The 17596-nt window shown below is 38.6% G+C and overlaps 1 protein-coding gene across 3 annotated transcripts in view; it reads left to right on the top strand.

The window, feature by feature from the left end:
• The window catches only part of VPS13B (vacuolar protein sorting 13 homolog B), a 430899-nt gene that overhangs the window by 12659 nt on the left and 400644 nt on the right, over nt 1-17596 (top strand). The window lies entirely within an intron of this gene.

Genomic DNA, 17596 nt, shown 5'->3' with positions numbered 1-17596 from the left:
TTGAGATGGGACATAAGGTGTGTTGACAGATTATGAAGGACTTCGAAGGTGAAGACAGAAGGCTTGTGTTTAATGAGGGTACAGTTATATAAAGTCTTTGCTTAGGTGGTAAAGCTAGCTCCAGATCTGAAGCAGTGCTTTAGTGTTTTTTTTTCCTCACCTGGGTTGTAGTAGTTCAGTTGAATGTGACTTTATGGACAAGCTGTGCTGGTTTTCATCATTTGACTCTAAATCTATTGTTCTGTGACAGCAGAAATATGGTAAGACTTGAAGTCAGAAGACTTAATTAACAGTCTTTATTTGCTCACCTTTATGCTTTTTATTTGCTCATGTGGAAGCTCAAGGTCTTTATTTTTTAAATAAATTTCATTTGGTATGTACTTTCATAGTAGTATATTTAGTTGTGTAAATCTGATACTGAGTTTGAGCAAAGTTTAAGGTGAAGATTATATTGAGAATTGCTCTGTAGGAAGACTATAACAGACTATGTTATCAGCTAGTGTTGAATCATATCAAGTTAAGGATGAATATGAAATTCTTATTAAGCAGCCAGTTCATGATGCTCTTATTTGTGTTTTAATAGAGTAATATAAGAAAAGAGAATTTTATGTTTCTCTGTGTGTATGCTTACAAATTAGTGTATGTATGAGTAACAAGAAAAATTTTCCATATTATTTTGAATTAAAACAAATTGCTTCATGCAAATCAGACTGTGATTTAGTGTTTTCCAAAGTTTCAGGAAGGTTTGGTGGTGTCTTTTGTTGAGTTTTGTGCCATTTTCTGTCAAGAACTCCTGTCTGAAAATTCTTATGTTTTCTATGAATTGCTTTATGTGAATCAGAGTGTTTTAGGTAGGAGGTTCTCTTTCAAGGGTATTATCCTTTTAAGGGATAAATGTCACGCCCCACAAATGTCTTGCAAAAGCATCTAATAAACTTACTCTTTCAATAGAGGAAGTAGTAAAGGGAGGCTGTAACAGGTGCTTGGGAGGTCTTTGCAGCATTTGTTTCAGAGACTTTGTTGTTTTTCTCCAGTGATTCCAAATGAGAGGCTGAGGAGGAGATGAGCAGCTTTGCTTAAAGCTGGAAAAATACTCACATGTACTAGCTGGGCATGCAAGAGTAACTCTGTTATTTACCTATTTTTGTTCCTACTAACCCCTTTAATAGACTTGAAAAGCAAAGCATCTGATGCTTTAGATTGCAGTAATTCTGCTTATGACAGAAGAAATTGACCTTGTGAATTTGTTGAAAGACTCCTGCAGGTGCGTTTCGTAATACCATAGCTGTAGGAGTCCTGCCACTGCCCTTGTGTTGCTTCAATCTCAATACCTGTCTTGTTGACCTGAATGCCTATTAATGTGTTCCCAGTTTTGGACAGTTTTCATGTGAATTTGCCAGTATATTTCTGTTTGAGTCCTTTTCAGGTCTAAGTAATGGTGATTTCAAATGTCTAATTACTGTGAAAGGTATGGGAGATCCTGCTTGATTCCTTCTGTGCTTATTCCTGGCTCCTAGGCCATCTCTCAGTGTTGTTGTGCTGCCTACAGGCAAAGATAGTGTGGCACTTCTAACCTAATCCTATTGCTTACTCTGGGGGAATGAACCTTGCTTTTAGGTGTGAGCCTTGCTTTTAGATGTTTCTGGTAAAGAACAAGACTTGTATAGTAAGCACTTCTGCTTTCTGGTCTGTGCAATCCTGGGTGACATCTTCAACAGCTGTGCTGTACCTAACTCCTGAGAACACCCACAGGGACAAGGCAGAGTAAGCTGTCCCAGTATCTTGAGGGCACATGTGACTTTGCGTGAGAAGGAACTGACTGGGAAGATGCTCTTCTGAGCAGCCAAACAGTGGATGACCAAGCAAGAGAGGGGATGTATGAGTGCTCAGGTACAGTGCTCAGTGTCAGGCACATTTACTGTGATAGCAGGTTCAAGGACAGAAAAAGCAGTTGTAAATATAGTTGGGACTGTATTCTTGCAAGGAGCTCAGGTCTTGAATGCAGTTCTTGTCAAGAAAATCTTTTGATGTTGTCAAAACAGTTAATAGTCTTGATTATCTTAAAAAGGCCCTTTCCAACATAAATGATTCTAGGATTCTAAAATTGGGTTGGTCATTATTACAAAAGGTATTAAGACTGTATAACATCAGTGATTTTCAATACCTTTTTATTGTTCAAATTAATGCACTTTGCATGTTGTAAAGAGAGAGCAAGGTGAGGATATGGCCCTGTGTTGATAAAGGTGTTGCAAGTAAAGGAAACTGCCAGGAGCTGTGTGTAGTTACAGTTTTCTCTTCAGTTCCTGTAGCAGCCTCAGCAATAGTACCTAGAGAGCAAGTGTTGCCTTTTCTCATCTTGTTTTCTGAACAGGATCTCTGTGTACATCTGTGGTGGTGTTCAAATCAAGTTTGTGATTTTGAAGAAATCTCTTGTCTCTTCAGGCTTACAATGCTTCGACCTGTGTTACAGGGGTGTCACAGAACTAATGGGCTGGATACCTTTTTGGTCAAACTACCATTCTCCTAGAGCACATTAAAAGGAAAATGTGCTGCACCTGTTAATTGAAATGAGAAGAGCTGTCTTGTGTGAGTTGGTAATAGAATCAATATCCTGTGATCACCAGGTATGGTGTGTCTCACACTGAGGCACAGTGAATCCCGTGAGATGATTTTCTTTTTTTTTCTCCCAGAAGCTGTTCTGGCAGTCTGGGTTCAGAAAGTCTATATCTAACCTACTCTTAATGCTTGATTTTTTGCTTTTCATAGTTAGTGTGTCTGTTCCATCTCACAAAACATCTAATTATGGAAATGTGCAAGCACCATTTTTCCCCTCCTCTTCTCCTTTGTGAAAGCACATCCCTCAAGTGCCCTCTGAAGCTGTAGAAAATTGCATGTTCTTCTTATCCAAGGGTTCAGAAAAGGGTTTGTATGATAAGAAAGTGGAATCTGAGCTTCCAAAATAATGGATTTCTATGAGCCTGTGAATTTTTATAATGATTTAAGTAGCAAGCCTTCTGCAAACCCTCTGGAATTGCTTTCTCAGAATGTAATTTCACTCAAACTAGAAGAAAAAGGAAAACTGTCTGTGGTAGTCAAGCAGGTCTCATATTACAGGCAAAGACCAGTGCTTGATATCTATGTATTTTGCACTGATAGGAGACAGCAAATTAATGCTCACTCATATTCTATTTCCCACAGTGTTTTGAACTCTGTATCAAGAGTAGAACATTCTGGGATGGGATCATTTGTCAAGAAGACTTCAGTGTAAATTGGAAGAATTTTAGGCATAGGAGGATGCAGTTATATCTTAATAAGGAAGGTAATGGACACTGGCACAACCAAGCAGTGCAGCTGTACTTCAGATTGTCAATGAAATTTCTTTCTTAGGCGTTGTGGTGGGCTGACCCTGGATGGCTGTCAGATGCCCGTCAGAGAGCTCTATCACTCCCCTGGTCAGCTAGACAAGAGAGAGGATATAATGAAAGGCTTATGGGTTGAGCCAACGATAGGGGCAGATCACTCACCAGTGACTATCAAGGGCAAAACCGACTTGACTTGGGGAAATTAATTAAATTATTTACCAATCATATCAGAGTAGGATAATGAAAAGTAAACCCAAATCTTAAAAATACCTTCCCCTACCACTCCCATCTGCCCCGACTTTACTTTATTCCTGATTTTCTGCCTCCTCTTGCCAGTGGCACAGGGGACAGTGGATGAGGTTGTTGTTAGTTTACCACACTGCTGCTGCTTGCTCCTTAGTGAAAGGACTTCTCCACCTGCTCTGAGTTGGGTCCCTCCCATGAGGGACAGTCCTCCACAAACCTCTCCAACTGCAGTCCTTCCCATAGCCTGCAGTTCTTCATGAACTGCTCCAGTGTGGGTCTCTTCCATGGGGTGCAGTCCTTCAGGAACAGCCCAAGGGATCACAAGTCCTGCCAGCAAACCTGCTCCATTGTGGTTTCCTCTCCCCATGAATCTACAGGAGTGCCAGGAGCCTTCTCCAATGTGGGCTTTTCATGGTGTCACAGCTTCCTTCAGGCATCTACCTGCTCTGGTGTGGGGTCCTTCACAGAATGCAGGCGGATCTCTGCTCCACCATGGGCTGCAGGGGCATAGCTCCTTCACCATGAGCTGCGGGGAGGTCTCTGCTCCATGCCTGGAGCACCTCTTCCCTTTCACTGGGTTCTTTAGCTCCCATGTCCTTATTTCTCTCTACTCTGGCTGTAATTGCTTCTGTACAATAGTTTTGGGCTTTTTCATCTTAAATCTGTTATCTGATATTTATCACTGATGGCCTTGGCCAGTGCCAGGTTTGTCTTGGAGCTGACACTGCCTCCATCAGACATAAGGGAAGCTTCTAGCAGCTTCTCACAAAGCCACCCCTGTAGATCCTTGCTACTGAAACCTTGCCCTGCAAACTCAGTCCAGGCAAGAACCAGTGAAGTCCTTTTGTCCTTCTTACTAACAAACCTCAAGGTTATAGTCTCATTATCATGCATAGGCACCTCATACTTCTGCTGGTGTTTATTTTATGCTCCCATGTAGTGTAGAATAAATTGCAGTACTGGTAGACAGCGAGAATTTTCTGCTTTTCACATTTTGGAAATAAAGCTCAAATTCCTGATGTCTTGTTCTTTCTCTTGCCTGAACTATCTCTTTCTAAAGTGATGGTTTTCTTTGGTTGGCAAAAAATTATTTGAAGACAGCCCTCATAATGCACTGCTGGTAGCTGAAAAGCTGACTTGACATGGCTGCATTATTTTATAGCTGCCATCTCAGTGGAGAGCCGCTGTTTAAAAACAACTCTTTTTCAGCATTAGTAATGCCTGCCAACTGTTGGGGTTTGGTTGAGGTTCAAGGCCTCAGGTTCCCTAGCTGCCTTGTCATAATTCATAATACTTCAATCTTTTAGTATACTAATGCAGTTGGTTTGTCTTAGGCTGACTAGGCATCTTGTCATCTATGCCAAGTTCCCTTTCTGCTTTTCTATAATTTAGGTATTTAGAATTAAGAATCGTTTGGGGTTTTTTATTAGTATTTGGGTATATTGGCTTAGACTGGCTCTTTGCCTTTTTAAGATGTCAGTTGTGTGTTGGGAAACATGCCCTTGCCAAAAAGGAAATAATATTTTTCAAGTTTTAAACAGCTTATTGCCCTCCAAAAAAACACTTTAATTGTCCTTTAAATTCAAGAAGGACAGAAATGTATTTACTTATGTGTAAGTGTGGATTATATACATTAATGTCTCAATTCTTTATACACAGTGCGTGTGAACTTTCTTCTAACTGCCAAATCAATGCCCCAGGTTTGGGGTCTGACATATTTTTTTAAATGCATGTGTGGTGCTGGTACTGTACCTTAATTTATGACCTTTCTATAGGCTGTTGAGAAGCCTTGCAGCTGCAGAGACAGCAGCTTTGATTTTCTTCCTTCAGCTGGTGAAGTTTGAGGCAGCCAGACTGAAATGTGCATGTCCTGCAATTGAGAGCTCTTCTGTAGTCCACTCTGACTTGCTATAGTGTCCCAAGTATATTTACAAAAGTAGACACTAAAGAGTTTCTATCAGATTGTTGTGTTGTTAGCTTAGTACAGGACACCTGTTTGGAGGATGACTTTTGAAGTTTGTTGGTCTTATATAGAACCTCAGTTGGAATTCTTTCTCAATAGCAAGGGGAAAGGATAATGGGGATGGGTGTAGTAGATGGAGGAATACTGAGGCACCTAAATGGACAAATGGGTTAGGTGAGAAGAGATTAAAGGAAACTGATGCATGTGAAGTCACCCCAAGACAGGAAGGGTAGGTTTTTTTGGGGTAGTGCTGGTGATCCTTTAAGCTTTCATATATTCACAGGTAATTCTAGATAGATTGTTTAATCAGGTGAGGGTAGCACACTTACATGAAGAACTCCGCTTGTTTGCCTTGGAACACCTAACTAGCTGAGAAATATCTCACTTATTTTGGTGGAACCTTTTTAGGATGCCATATTTTGGAAAAAAGTAATCCTAATTTTAGATGTGTTGGAGTAGTTTTCCATGTATGTGTATTTTTTTGGGAATCCTCCATAGGGCTGAATTTATTGGATCTGTCCCAGTATTTCAGACCTAGTAGTTTAAAATAATATTATATTCTCCTGTACTTTGGAGAAAATATTTTCAAAGCAGATTACTAAAACACAGTTATTGCAGGGGTTTGTTCTAAAATAGATATGGGGCTTGCTGTTTTCTGGATCAACTTGTATTTCAACAGAAATCAGTGCTTTATGTGACATATGTTTTGGATTTGTACTTTTTAAAAGCCTTGTTCTTTTGGGCAGACACTTTTAAGTTAATCTGTGGTTCTCACTACTTTATTTTTTTTAAATTCCCCTATTTTTTTTCTAATCCTGTTCTTATGTGTATGTTGGGTTTATTTAAAATACTTAAATTGTGGGCACTGACTTTCTAGCTAGATTCCTCCTTTCTACTGAGAATTCCAGTTTGACTATAATTGGGCTTTGACTTGGCTGTAGAAGTTGATTCCTCTTCTTTCTGGAATCTCTTCACTCATCCACATGTTGTCTGAGTGTATCCTTGTCTGATCAGACTCATTCCACTAAATTATATATTGAGTAGCTATCAGCTGACCTACTGAACTGATCTTTCTGAACTATAGCCAGTGCTTTATTTTTTTCCAGGAGTTGTGTTTTGGAACTAGAGAGTGTCCAAGACCTGGTGTCTATATTGCAATGCCTTGTCAATGCACTTGGCATTTTTAACATTGGCAACTCAACGTAGAAAGTGAAGCAGCAGAATGGGTTCATTTTCAAAACTGAGTTGTCTGGGAAATGGCATGGTAGAACCTCAGAATCTCAAAATTTATTTTTAAATCAATAAATTTTTATAAACATGTCTGTTTTTTCTCCCCACTACTATCTTTGTTGATGGAAAATATTTATTTTCATTTGCTGTAAGTTTAAGTGTTATGAGCTTGTTGCACATGGGCTACTGCTTCTGAAAACAAGAGATAGATAGCAACCTATGAGAATTTTCCTGAACTGGACTGTATGAGAATTGGAGATTTGTTGGCATGGAAGGTGCAAGCCGTGCTTGGGAGTGTGTTGTGACTGAAGCATTTCCCCATGTCTTAGTTGCGGAAACTGGTGTATTGTTGAACATATTGTTGTCAAATAGGGCACAAGTAACAGTCAACCCAATTATCTGTCTCCCCCCCACTCCCTATTTTGTTTTTGCTTCCACAGCATTCTCTAAAACTAATTCTAGAATTTGATTGTAACTTGCCACTGGTAAGTCATGTTCCATTAAAAAAAGAAAAATTGGAAATCCAATTATGTAAGGCAAGAGCTTTTTGACCCCGAGATAAGCACACTTCTCTTTATTCATGCACATGAAAACTACTAAACCTATGCCAAATGCCTGTGTTAACAAAATAAGTATTATTTGTTTTAACCAAAATCAGGTGCTTCTCTTCTCAGCATGAGGCATCTTGTTCCTGTGCTCGTCTCTGTATGAGTTCTAGCCTGCAAAATAATTTCACTCCAGTAAGCTTCCTCTTAACACCTTTTGACACCTAAAATCTGCATGTATCCCACTTTGCTTGTGAAGTAGTTTGGATGTTGACAGTTCAGTAGTGTTGCCCATGTGGAGGGGAAGAGTCTTTATCTCAGAGGAAGCCCATGTTCCTCCTTTTACTAGTTTAAAACTGTAGTTCCTTATTTTCTGCTTTGTAGTTCTAGATTGCTTTGCTTTAGGGATTGTGATGTTCCTTAACAAGTGAGGAATCAGCAACCCCACTTACCTGTTGTACTGCACTGCTTGTTCTTGAGACATACCTTTGTGTGGGTATATATACGTGCACATGTATTTATGCCTATTAAAGTCAACTTTCCATCTGACTTGTTTATTTCATTATTGCTCGGTGGTAAGAAGGAACAGTTAGAACAGGAAAAATGGATTGCACTCACTACATTGTAAACAGTTGTTTTGCATTGGCTGTAATTTCACATTAATCCAGTTAGTAAGGCAGTGAGAACAGGCAAGAGCCATGTTCTGATTGCTTTGTGGGCAGGCACTGTCACCCATACCCAGCTGAATGGTAGTCAGTGTGTATTTAACTTGCTTCCCTCAAACAAAACCTTTTTTTTTTTTTTGTTTTGGAATTCTTTAATGGACCTATCTTCACACGTTCTGTGATCACTAGAGAACTGCAGACCTCAGACTATTTATGTACAGACTATATTATGTACATAATACAGCTATATTCTAGAAAGTTCATGAGTATGAATGTTATGGTTGTTTATAAAGCAAATCACTGTTTATAAAGCAAATATGCTGTGTGGAGGGAGGAGTATTCTACGTAAGAGCTTTCTAGCCTGCAAAATGAACTTGGAAGCTGAATGTCAGGTTGAACTCCTGACAGAGCACCAGTTAGAAAGTGCATTGTTGAAATGTAAATAATAGTTTTGTTCTGTACCAGCTATGATAGTATCCAGTAATTTTTTGGTGGAGTGGCTGTGCTGCTAGGAAATTGAAGGAATTGCACACAGCAAACCAACATTATAGCGAGGAAATGGATGGCATAATTTATATGTTAGAGCTAATGCAGCATTGACTGATTTAATTTGTATTTTTGAATTGTGGAGTATGTTGTGGGTCTCTAAGTCATGGATTTGAATGTGAATGTGACGGAATTGCTTTTGGTGTGGCTTAATATGCTATATTTCTCAGAAAAAAATTCCCAATAGTCAACAGGTTATAGGTAAAAAAAACCTACTAGTACCGCTAATGTAACTAATGCTAGTGATTTACATATGCTTATATATTTCAGATGAGTTTACCTGTGTAAAGGTATTTATTGCCTCTGGGATATGTGTGAGTTCAACGAGGGTTTGTGTGTCTAGGTACATGAATTTTCTAAAATCTACTTTGAGTGATCATGTTCAAGAAAACTTTGTCAAACTGTGATTTTTTGGTACCTCCAAAAGGTATGTCAAATGTCATTCTGTATGTCGTGCTTTTATTATCACATCAAAATTAGCTGGGAAAATAGAACCTCGTCTAGTCAGAAACATGTGTTATTACATAATGATTTTTGAAATGTATGAGTAAACCTAAATCCCAACACTTAGATAATTACAAGTGTTCTGTTGGTAAGTTTGTGTTGTGAGACTATACATAGAGACGGAGAGAGGGATGATACAAAAGTTCACCTATTTGGTGAACTGTACTGCAGGATAGTTCTGGCCAGGAAACGAACTGAATTGGTCTGTGCTAGCCAGCCAGCGGATCTGTTCCTCCCTGCCACAGTTCCTTTACTTCCCTTTGGTGTGTACTAAGCGTTTGGAGAGCAGAATCTGGCATATCACTGATGAGACTCAACTTGCATTTGCTGTTAGGCAGCTCAGGGTTTAAACCTATACCAGCTGCTTTTAGAATAAGGTTGCCACAGCATGTCTTCGCTGTTCATGGCGGTGCACCCGGTAGAAAGGGTTGTTTGGTTTATTTTTTGCTGTGGTTAATTTGGTAAATTAGTATTTGGGAGTGATGTCATGGTATGTACTCCTGACTTTTGGAAAGGAACCCATTTGCACAGGAACAGACTGACAGTGATTTCTGCAATGTAAGAGTTGAAACTCAGATACTACAGGTGGTGTATGTTCCAGAAAATCGGTTTACTAGGACAAATAAAATTACTAACATGTGAATGGTGTCTTTATAAAGTACAGAGGACCTGTTCTGATGTGTAGATTCATGTGTACATGTGTAGATTCTGATGTGTAGTTGTATAAAGTAGAAAGATTAAGAGTAATCCCTGTCCACTTACTGATCTTTACTCAACTTTTTCCCTGACCTACTTACAGCGAGGAAATGTAATGCCAATAGTCAGTGTCTTTGTTCCCAGGTACAGGGAGAAAGGCTTTATATATCATCTTTGGCATAATTCCAAGAAGTTTAGGGTCATATTCTGATTCAGCTTTCCCAGTGTAGGTCTGGACTACTTCAGTTGATTTACTTTGGAGTAATTCCAGATTTGTCCCAATCCAGCTGACATCAAATCAGGACCCTACAATCCAGCTTTGTTTTATGTAGATGGGTGAAGAGTTTGGATTTCTGTGGTTTAATGGAGAATGAGGTGAGGTAATGCATTTAAAAATATTTCCTTGGAGAGGAAGTAGGTTTTCCTCATTTGTTGATAGATTAAAGCATAGATAAATTTGTTGGAATGTATTTTAGCTCCTCATTACAGCAGAACCTACTATTTGAGAATGGGCATGATTACAGATTTTGTAGTGGAAAAATCCTGCAATTTATTCACCTTTGGTAAAAGATCTTAGAATTCCAAAAGACAAAATACTCCCAATTCTTTCAGTACAAAGCATACTTTGGAGTTATAGCTTGTTCTTTTTGGAAGAAGTAGTATTTTCTCTAAAAGCGTATCATTGAATTATAAATTCTTAGGTACAACTTAGGCAAAGAATTCCGTTTACTCACCTATTGCTTGTGACTTAACTTGCAATATTTGCACTTGAAGAGTGATCCCTGCTAAATATTTTTAATGACAACTGATGTAGATTGTGTTTTATTTTGAACACTTATGGATAAAAATAGATTCAATCCAGGTGAGCTTCACTTCTTCCAAAAGAATGGGTAAATATTCAGGTTGAAATGTGTGCTTTCTTTTCTAAGGAAAAGTCATTGTCTTCTCTCTTTACAGGCCATAGAACGTGAGAGAAATTGTACTGTGTTCTTGGCAATACTCTGAACCATCCATAAAAGTGTGAATGTGAATATAAATGCAATTTCAAATGTAAATATTAATTTCTTTGCCTCTGGAGAAAATTGAACAAACTTGATTCCTCTATTGAGAAATACGATTTTTTTTTTCTTCCCACTCCTCTGGCATGTTTGTTTAGTGGTTCTGCCACTGACTTGCTAAGAAATCATATTCTGAGGCCCTCACCTTGGCTTCAAGAGATCCTTTAGCCCTCCTTTACACTTGCAAAGGTCTACAGAGCTCAGAATGCTATGAGGCTATCCTTCATTTTCAGTTAAAGTCCTTATATATTTCACCTAATTGGAGGATGAACAATGCAAAGCTGCTTTTCCCTTCTCATTTTATATGCATGGATCATTATTCTAAAAGATTGTCACATAAAGGGTCCTATTGATTTGAGTTATTTAATTTGCAATTATTTTCAGTTAAAGCTGAAAATGTCTTTTAGTTTCATTAGATATCAAAGCCTGTTAGGCCTGCTAACCTCTCAGCGTTATTCAGTGTTTCAAATTAGTTTAGGGTTTCCGGAAATTAATTAAGAGCTGCTGTAGCAGCAGCAATATGTGATTACTTAGAATTCGACCCGAAGATCATTAGTCCTGGTATTCTGGAAGTGTGTTGGTAATGTGGAACTACTTTTCATAGAGCTGCAGTGGTTTTCCGTGCAGTTCTTGGAGGTGAGAGGCCTCCTGATCAATGCAATCAGTGTTACTCTGCTGTCAGTTATGGGGAGCGCAGTCATGTTTCAGTCCTTGGGTGGGTGGGCTGCTCTCAGGTTTGTTTTTCATTCCCAGTGGCAGGAGAGTGTCATATTTCACAGCTTCTGGAGCACTTTCTTTAGGTGAGTATCATCTGGATTGTGTTGTATATGTGTGTAGTTCTGCTGCCTTCTGGAAGTCTTTGCCTTCCTGTATCTCTACTGGATTCCAGGTGTTTAAGTTTTTACCCTGCAGTTTTTACCCAGCAGTGGTAAAGACCTGAGAAGACCTGAGCAAAAAGACAGACAGGAGTGTGCTGCTGACTCCATACAACTCATTCAGCCTGTTCTTGATGACGATCTTCCCATATGTTCCTCAGATGTGGACACTGATGATGTTGTGGGATAAATGCATTGTGCTGGCAGTGGGAAGTGGACATCTTTCCTGGAAGCTCTTCAACCCTTTTCCCAGCATGCATTTAAAGATGGGCTTATTATATGATGGGCGAGAGGCTACAAGCCCCCTAGATAAAATGTTTGTGGGGAGCAGACTGCCTGCTTCACTGCAGTCATCTGGGATGCAGCTGAGGTTCTTAGGAGAGGCGGCCAAAGGGAACAAGCTAGATGAATTGTCCTGCCACATTGCATATGGCCTGTGGGTTATAAGTTGTTCATCGTAGATATTTGCTTATGATCCTTAAGAACATTAAGATTTTGCAGTAAAACTTTAGAAAAATACTTAACAGCATGAAAGAAATCTGCTTAAGCCACAATGAACTCTCTAATGCTTTTTACCAGCCTTTCACAAAGAGAGAGCATCTGGTGGACAGAATAGATCAGAGTCCTGAGTGCATATGCTAGTGGTTTCATTGTCATCAACAGACATTACATTTTTGTTGATTTATTTTGTGCAATGACTAAAACTTCATTTCCTGCTCTGTTAAGGATGTTCTACTTTGCTTGACTTGTACAAAAATGAAGTATGGTTGTTGTATCCATATAAAAGTTGAAAGCAATTGTGTGGCATGGAGTTAATGGTGGACATATCTTTTATCTAGTTATGAGTATGCACCAGTTCTTTTCATCTGAAATCTAGTTGCTGATGATGCTAAATCTTATGCAGTTAACTTTCCCTTCTCAGGACTGTAATCAAAAGGTCAAGATACTGTAATCTATTCCTAATTTATTGCATATCAAAGAGTATTCCTCTCATAAATGTGGCTTATAAAACTGTAGTTTATTACCCATATACCAATTGTTTAAGCACTTCTGTTCTTAGTCAAATAAAACCAAGTGAACTGTGCATATAGTTGTAGGGAAGTCAGAGATTCAGTTCTACTGGTGTCTGTATAACTCATCAACTTGAAAAAAGAATATGCTATAGCTGCTCAGTCATTTTACTTCTGGCATTTTTGATGCAAACATGGTGTTTTTAGTGCCTCTTTTTTCCCTGGGGAAAAATTTTCCAAACAAGATACTGCATTTGGAACAGCACCGGGCAATATTTTTCTGCTTGTCAAAGAAGGGCTCTCACATTTTTGGTTGTACTCAGTATTGAGCTGTATGTAATTGAACTGCTTCTATGTTTGGTGTGTGAAGTGTAGCTTGGATGCCTGGTTCTCTACTATGGACTGTGTTCCTGGCTGTGTTTCCTCAGCAGCACTGCTGTTGTTTTCTCTGAAGTGCCTAATAAAGTACATGAATCCTCTGGTTAGAGGGCATAGCCAGGGAGATTTTCTTTAGGGAGAGAGAACTGGCTGCACTCAGAGCTTGGGTGTCTTGTGGCCACATTCTTTTTCCAGGTGGATGCTTTCTTGTGTGTGAAACAGCAGAGTACTTTCATCAGGCAAAATAAAGTTGTGCTGCTTTCAAGAACGTTGGAAAACTTCATTTGAAACAAAAATAAAAAAATACAGTTTTTCAGAAATCTGAAAGTGAACTTTGATGCTTCCAACTATATGTTCCTTTTTTTACCACTTTCATCTTGATCTTGTACTAAAAGCAAGTATCAAGGTTATGAGACCTCAAGAGCATGACTCAGTGAATTGATCTGTTAGTATCCAGACTTGCCTCAGAATTGCCAGCTCATGAGCACTCATCTTCCCTTTGCCTGTGCTGGACCTGGCTAGAGTCTGATGATTCTGGCCCAGATTCTTAGTTTAGGATGCAGTTACAAGATTCTGACTCTGTTTAAAGGTAAACTGCAGCGGATTTGAAACGAACACTAAATGTCTTTACACATTATTAAACCAATCTGGTGATTATATTAATGCCAAGATCCTATCCTATCTGTGGCACCAGTGGGAGTGGTATGAGTTCTGTGGGTGTTGCTTGTTAATAGAAGATGGATTCTGACTCTTGAAGTATTTTTTATGATCTGCTGACACTGGCAATTCATTATTTCAGATTTAATGGGCTTCTGAGTTCTCCTGAGCAGAGGACAATCTAAAATGCTCCTTTCTCATCTTTTTTGGGAAACAACTGGTAGATGGTTTGCTGGTTCCAGTATAAGTGATGGCTAGTGCTGTGAGGAGAGAGAAAGCTGAGGGAATTGCAGCTACCAGTTACAAAGAGATCCCCTGCTTGTGAGATTGCACACTAACAGAAGCATTAAGGAAGCATGGTGTGGTGGGATTGGGTTTTTCAGGGAGTGATGTCCTTCTTTCAAATTTGTCCTGTCCTGCTCTGCTTCAAAACAGTGTCACACATACATGTTCCATTCTTCCTACTTCTTTTCCTAATCTTAAAATGATCTTAATGGTTAAGTTCTTTTTTTTTCTGTCCTAGCATTTTTGATGCCTGACCTGTGAGCTTTGCCCATCTAAAAGGCCTGGTGTATGGCATTTTACGACTAATATTCTTGCAAATCTTTTCCTGGTAAAAATTCCTGAGAGTGATACTTGTGTCTTTATCATGTCACAGTCTATTATTTTATAGTTTTGCTTTTTCTTTTGAAAAAAGAAATATTTCTTGGATTTGTGCAAAAGTGTTGTATGTAACAATTTCGTAGGCAGAAAGCAAGGACATACTTAAGTGAGTGGTCTGCTTTTTTCAGTTTTCATTCCTGTCTCTGAGGAGACATGTCATGCTTTAAGTGATTTATAAGGTAGCCTTGTAAACACATTAAGGTCATAATAGTGTTAAAGCTTCCTTTGTACATGATTTTTTTCATCGTTGAACACTCTTGTAATGAATTCAAGTGTGGTATGATCCTGTCATTTGTGCTGACTTGATACAACTTCTTGCACTTGATATTTATTTCTGTTCTTTATTATAAATTCATGTCAGTTTTACTGCTGTTACTGAGTAAAAAATGCAAAGTTTTCCTCCTTTTTTCCTGCAATTTAAGAAACACGAGTATATTCCCAAACACATAATTTGCCTTTGCTCTGGTTTTGGTTCACTGCGATGTGCAGCCTGTTCAAAAGTACAGGGACTTAATCTGTTCTGATACTGAAAGGCACCGTGTACGTAAAAGCAAATACTGAAGTGTGGTGCTGCTTGGTTTTAACTATATACTGATTTTTCGGTAAAGATTATAGATGAGCAGCAGAAAAGTCTTGCATGGTGTGGAGATTTTTCTTTTTTTAAAATTTGTTCTTGCACTGCTGTTTCAGATCTTGTTTTAGCAGTGGTAGGAGAGCAGGCAGGAAGACGTGGAAGGGAGAACAGGAATGCTTATTGCTGTGCAGGTCAGCTCATGTATGTAGCAGTTTGGTAGGCTACAACATTGTCAAAATTAGGAGATCTCTCAAGAGATCTCTCAGGCACTTAAACCTATTTTCAGCTTTCTCTTCACGATGTACTTCACATCACTGCTTGCTGTCATACTTGCAGCTTTGTAAGGTGCTGTTCTGCTGCCCGAACTTATTCTTTCCCTTTCCAGACTCCCCTTCCCTGCTTCAGCCATCTCTTTGGTTTAACAAATCCACAGTGTTTCAATTGCTGCTTCATTTGGAATGTTAATATAGATTTATTGGAGCTATTACATAATTGATTTTATTTTAATTAAAGGAGTGTGAGACATGAGTAGTATAAGCACGCTCCCCATCAGAAAGCCAGCCCTTAGAAACTTCTGCAGTCCTGAACTAGTTTCTATAAATATTTGCTCTATTCCAAACACTGATCTAAACTAGGCTGAAAATTAGCTTAGTAGCTGATTGGAAGCCAAAGGTAACTTTTCCCAATTTTTAATGTAGTTGGAAATGTTATTTCTTTAAGATTAATGAGTTTCAAGGATTGAGAAGTATTATCTGAAAAAATAAGTTATGTAGTACTGTCTCTTTGAGTTTAATTTTATGTGATAAAAATTCAAATTTGTTTTCTATTTGGATGAATCTCATAATTTAAAAAATCTGAACACTTGCACTATTTCCTGTGGAAGTTTCAAAGTACTTTCATTTAGTTTGGTTGCAGAGATAGTGTGCATGGAGATTTTTGACATTGGTATATTTCTGGCAGTAAAAACGCAAATAATAGTCTTTATCATACTTCTGCTTATAAGTGAAATTGTTCATAAACTCTTACATTAATAAGTTTTTAATGAATACCAGCTTATTTTAGGAAAAAATGCCTTTTCTTTACCCTCTCAGGAATGCTACTTTTGTCATGTTTTTCTGTTTATTTTTTGGGAGCTTTAATTTCTAAAAATGTTACTTTGTGTTCTGTTTAAATATTTGATGTTTTATCCAAAGCTTCTCATATATATCTGTAAAACCGCTTTATACTCTCACTAGAATGTTAAATATTTAAGACTGAGATCAATACATCACTGGAATGTCATGCCATTTATGATCCATTTTATTAAGCCATTGCTTTCCCAAGTCTGTTAATTAAAACTGCCCATTTCATGAGAACAAAGCTATATACTCCATTTAACACAGAGAATGGTCATTTGTAATATGAATTTAAATAGAATTTTAAATGACTGTAGCAATGTAAAATGCAAACATTTTTCTCCACTGTTATTTTTTTTGCTATAGTCTAAGACTTGGAGAAAAAAACAACTTACTAGCAGTAATGTACCTTGACATTTGGGTGAAAAGAGGGTTCACATTGTGGTTTGAGCTGGTTTATTTGCTTGTGTGTGTGAGGCTGCAGATATTATGTCCCCACACATTGAGTTACATTATCAGTAAATCAGTTCCTTTACTCCTGTGTAACAGCAGCTGAGACAATCTTCTAGCTACATGTAAGTTGCTGGAAAAAGTCCCTAATAAAACTGATGAGCTTATCCAATTTTGAAACTGTAGTCTCTAGTGCATATAGAAATCCAGAGACAGGCTCTGGGGCTTAGACTCTGTTCTGTTGAACCTAGCTTCCTGTTGGTGTTTGCTATGTGGACACCTCGTTTTCATTCTTGCTGGGGCCAGGCACTGTCTTTTGTAGGGTGTGCATAAGGCTGTTTGTCACTGTAGGAGATCAGCTGGGGGACAGCAGTGTTGCCGCTTCACTGCTCTTACTGTTGCTGCTGGGAAGTCTGCCATGTCATTGTGTCCCAAGGCTGGCCATCTCACCCCTGGTGAGGTCCATGGCCCTTCCCTCACTGTGTCTGTGGCCCAGCAGCTTCTCCAGTTGTCAGAGCTTGTGTAGTTCAGTAGCTTTACCCAGTGTGTTTCACTGCTGTGATATGTATTGCTCTTAATGAAATTCTGAAATCAATAGTTTGCTTGGTCAGAGATTGATTTGAAAGTACTTAACCATTTTAATTCTGTACTTAGTGGCATTTACACAGAATACCATGTGGGTAGCAGGTAGTTTCATGATTCTCTTGGGGGCATGGTTTGCTGTAGCTGGTTTTGTTGTATTCTTATTCAATAAAATGCTTTACTGAATTTCTCATAACAAGCTGCCGTTATACACTCATGGTGGTATTTTGTAATATTGCTACAATAATCTATCTATATGGATTTCAGCAAAATGCTTATTGCATTTAGTTTCCTCCCACTGGTTTCTCCCAACCTGCCACCCCGAGCTGGAGAATGTCCATAACTCTGCTTGAGAGGTAATACTGAGAAACAAAGCTCCTTCCTCTAGAAATAAAGTGCGAGAGGGAGAAAAGGAAAACCCAAACCTTGCTCTGTATGTAGAGGTTACAAAGATACCTTTGTCTGCTTATCTGAAAT

This window comes from Chamaea fasciata, unplaced genomic scaffold, assembly GCF_029207755.1.
Source record: "Chamaea fasciata isolate MVZ Bird 193981 ecotype frontalis unplaced genomic scaffold, bChaFas1.0.hap1 SCAF_1, whole genome shotgun sequence".
Lineage (NCBI taxonomy): Eukaryota > Metazoa > Chordata > Aves > Passeriformes > Sylviidae > Chamaea > Chamaea fasciata.
The sequence above is the reverse complement of the archived record's forward strand: the minus strand, read 5'-3'. Positions and strand labels throughout refer to the sequence as shown.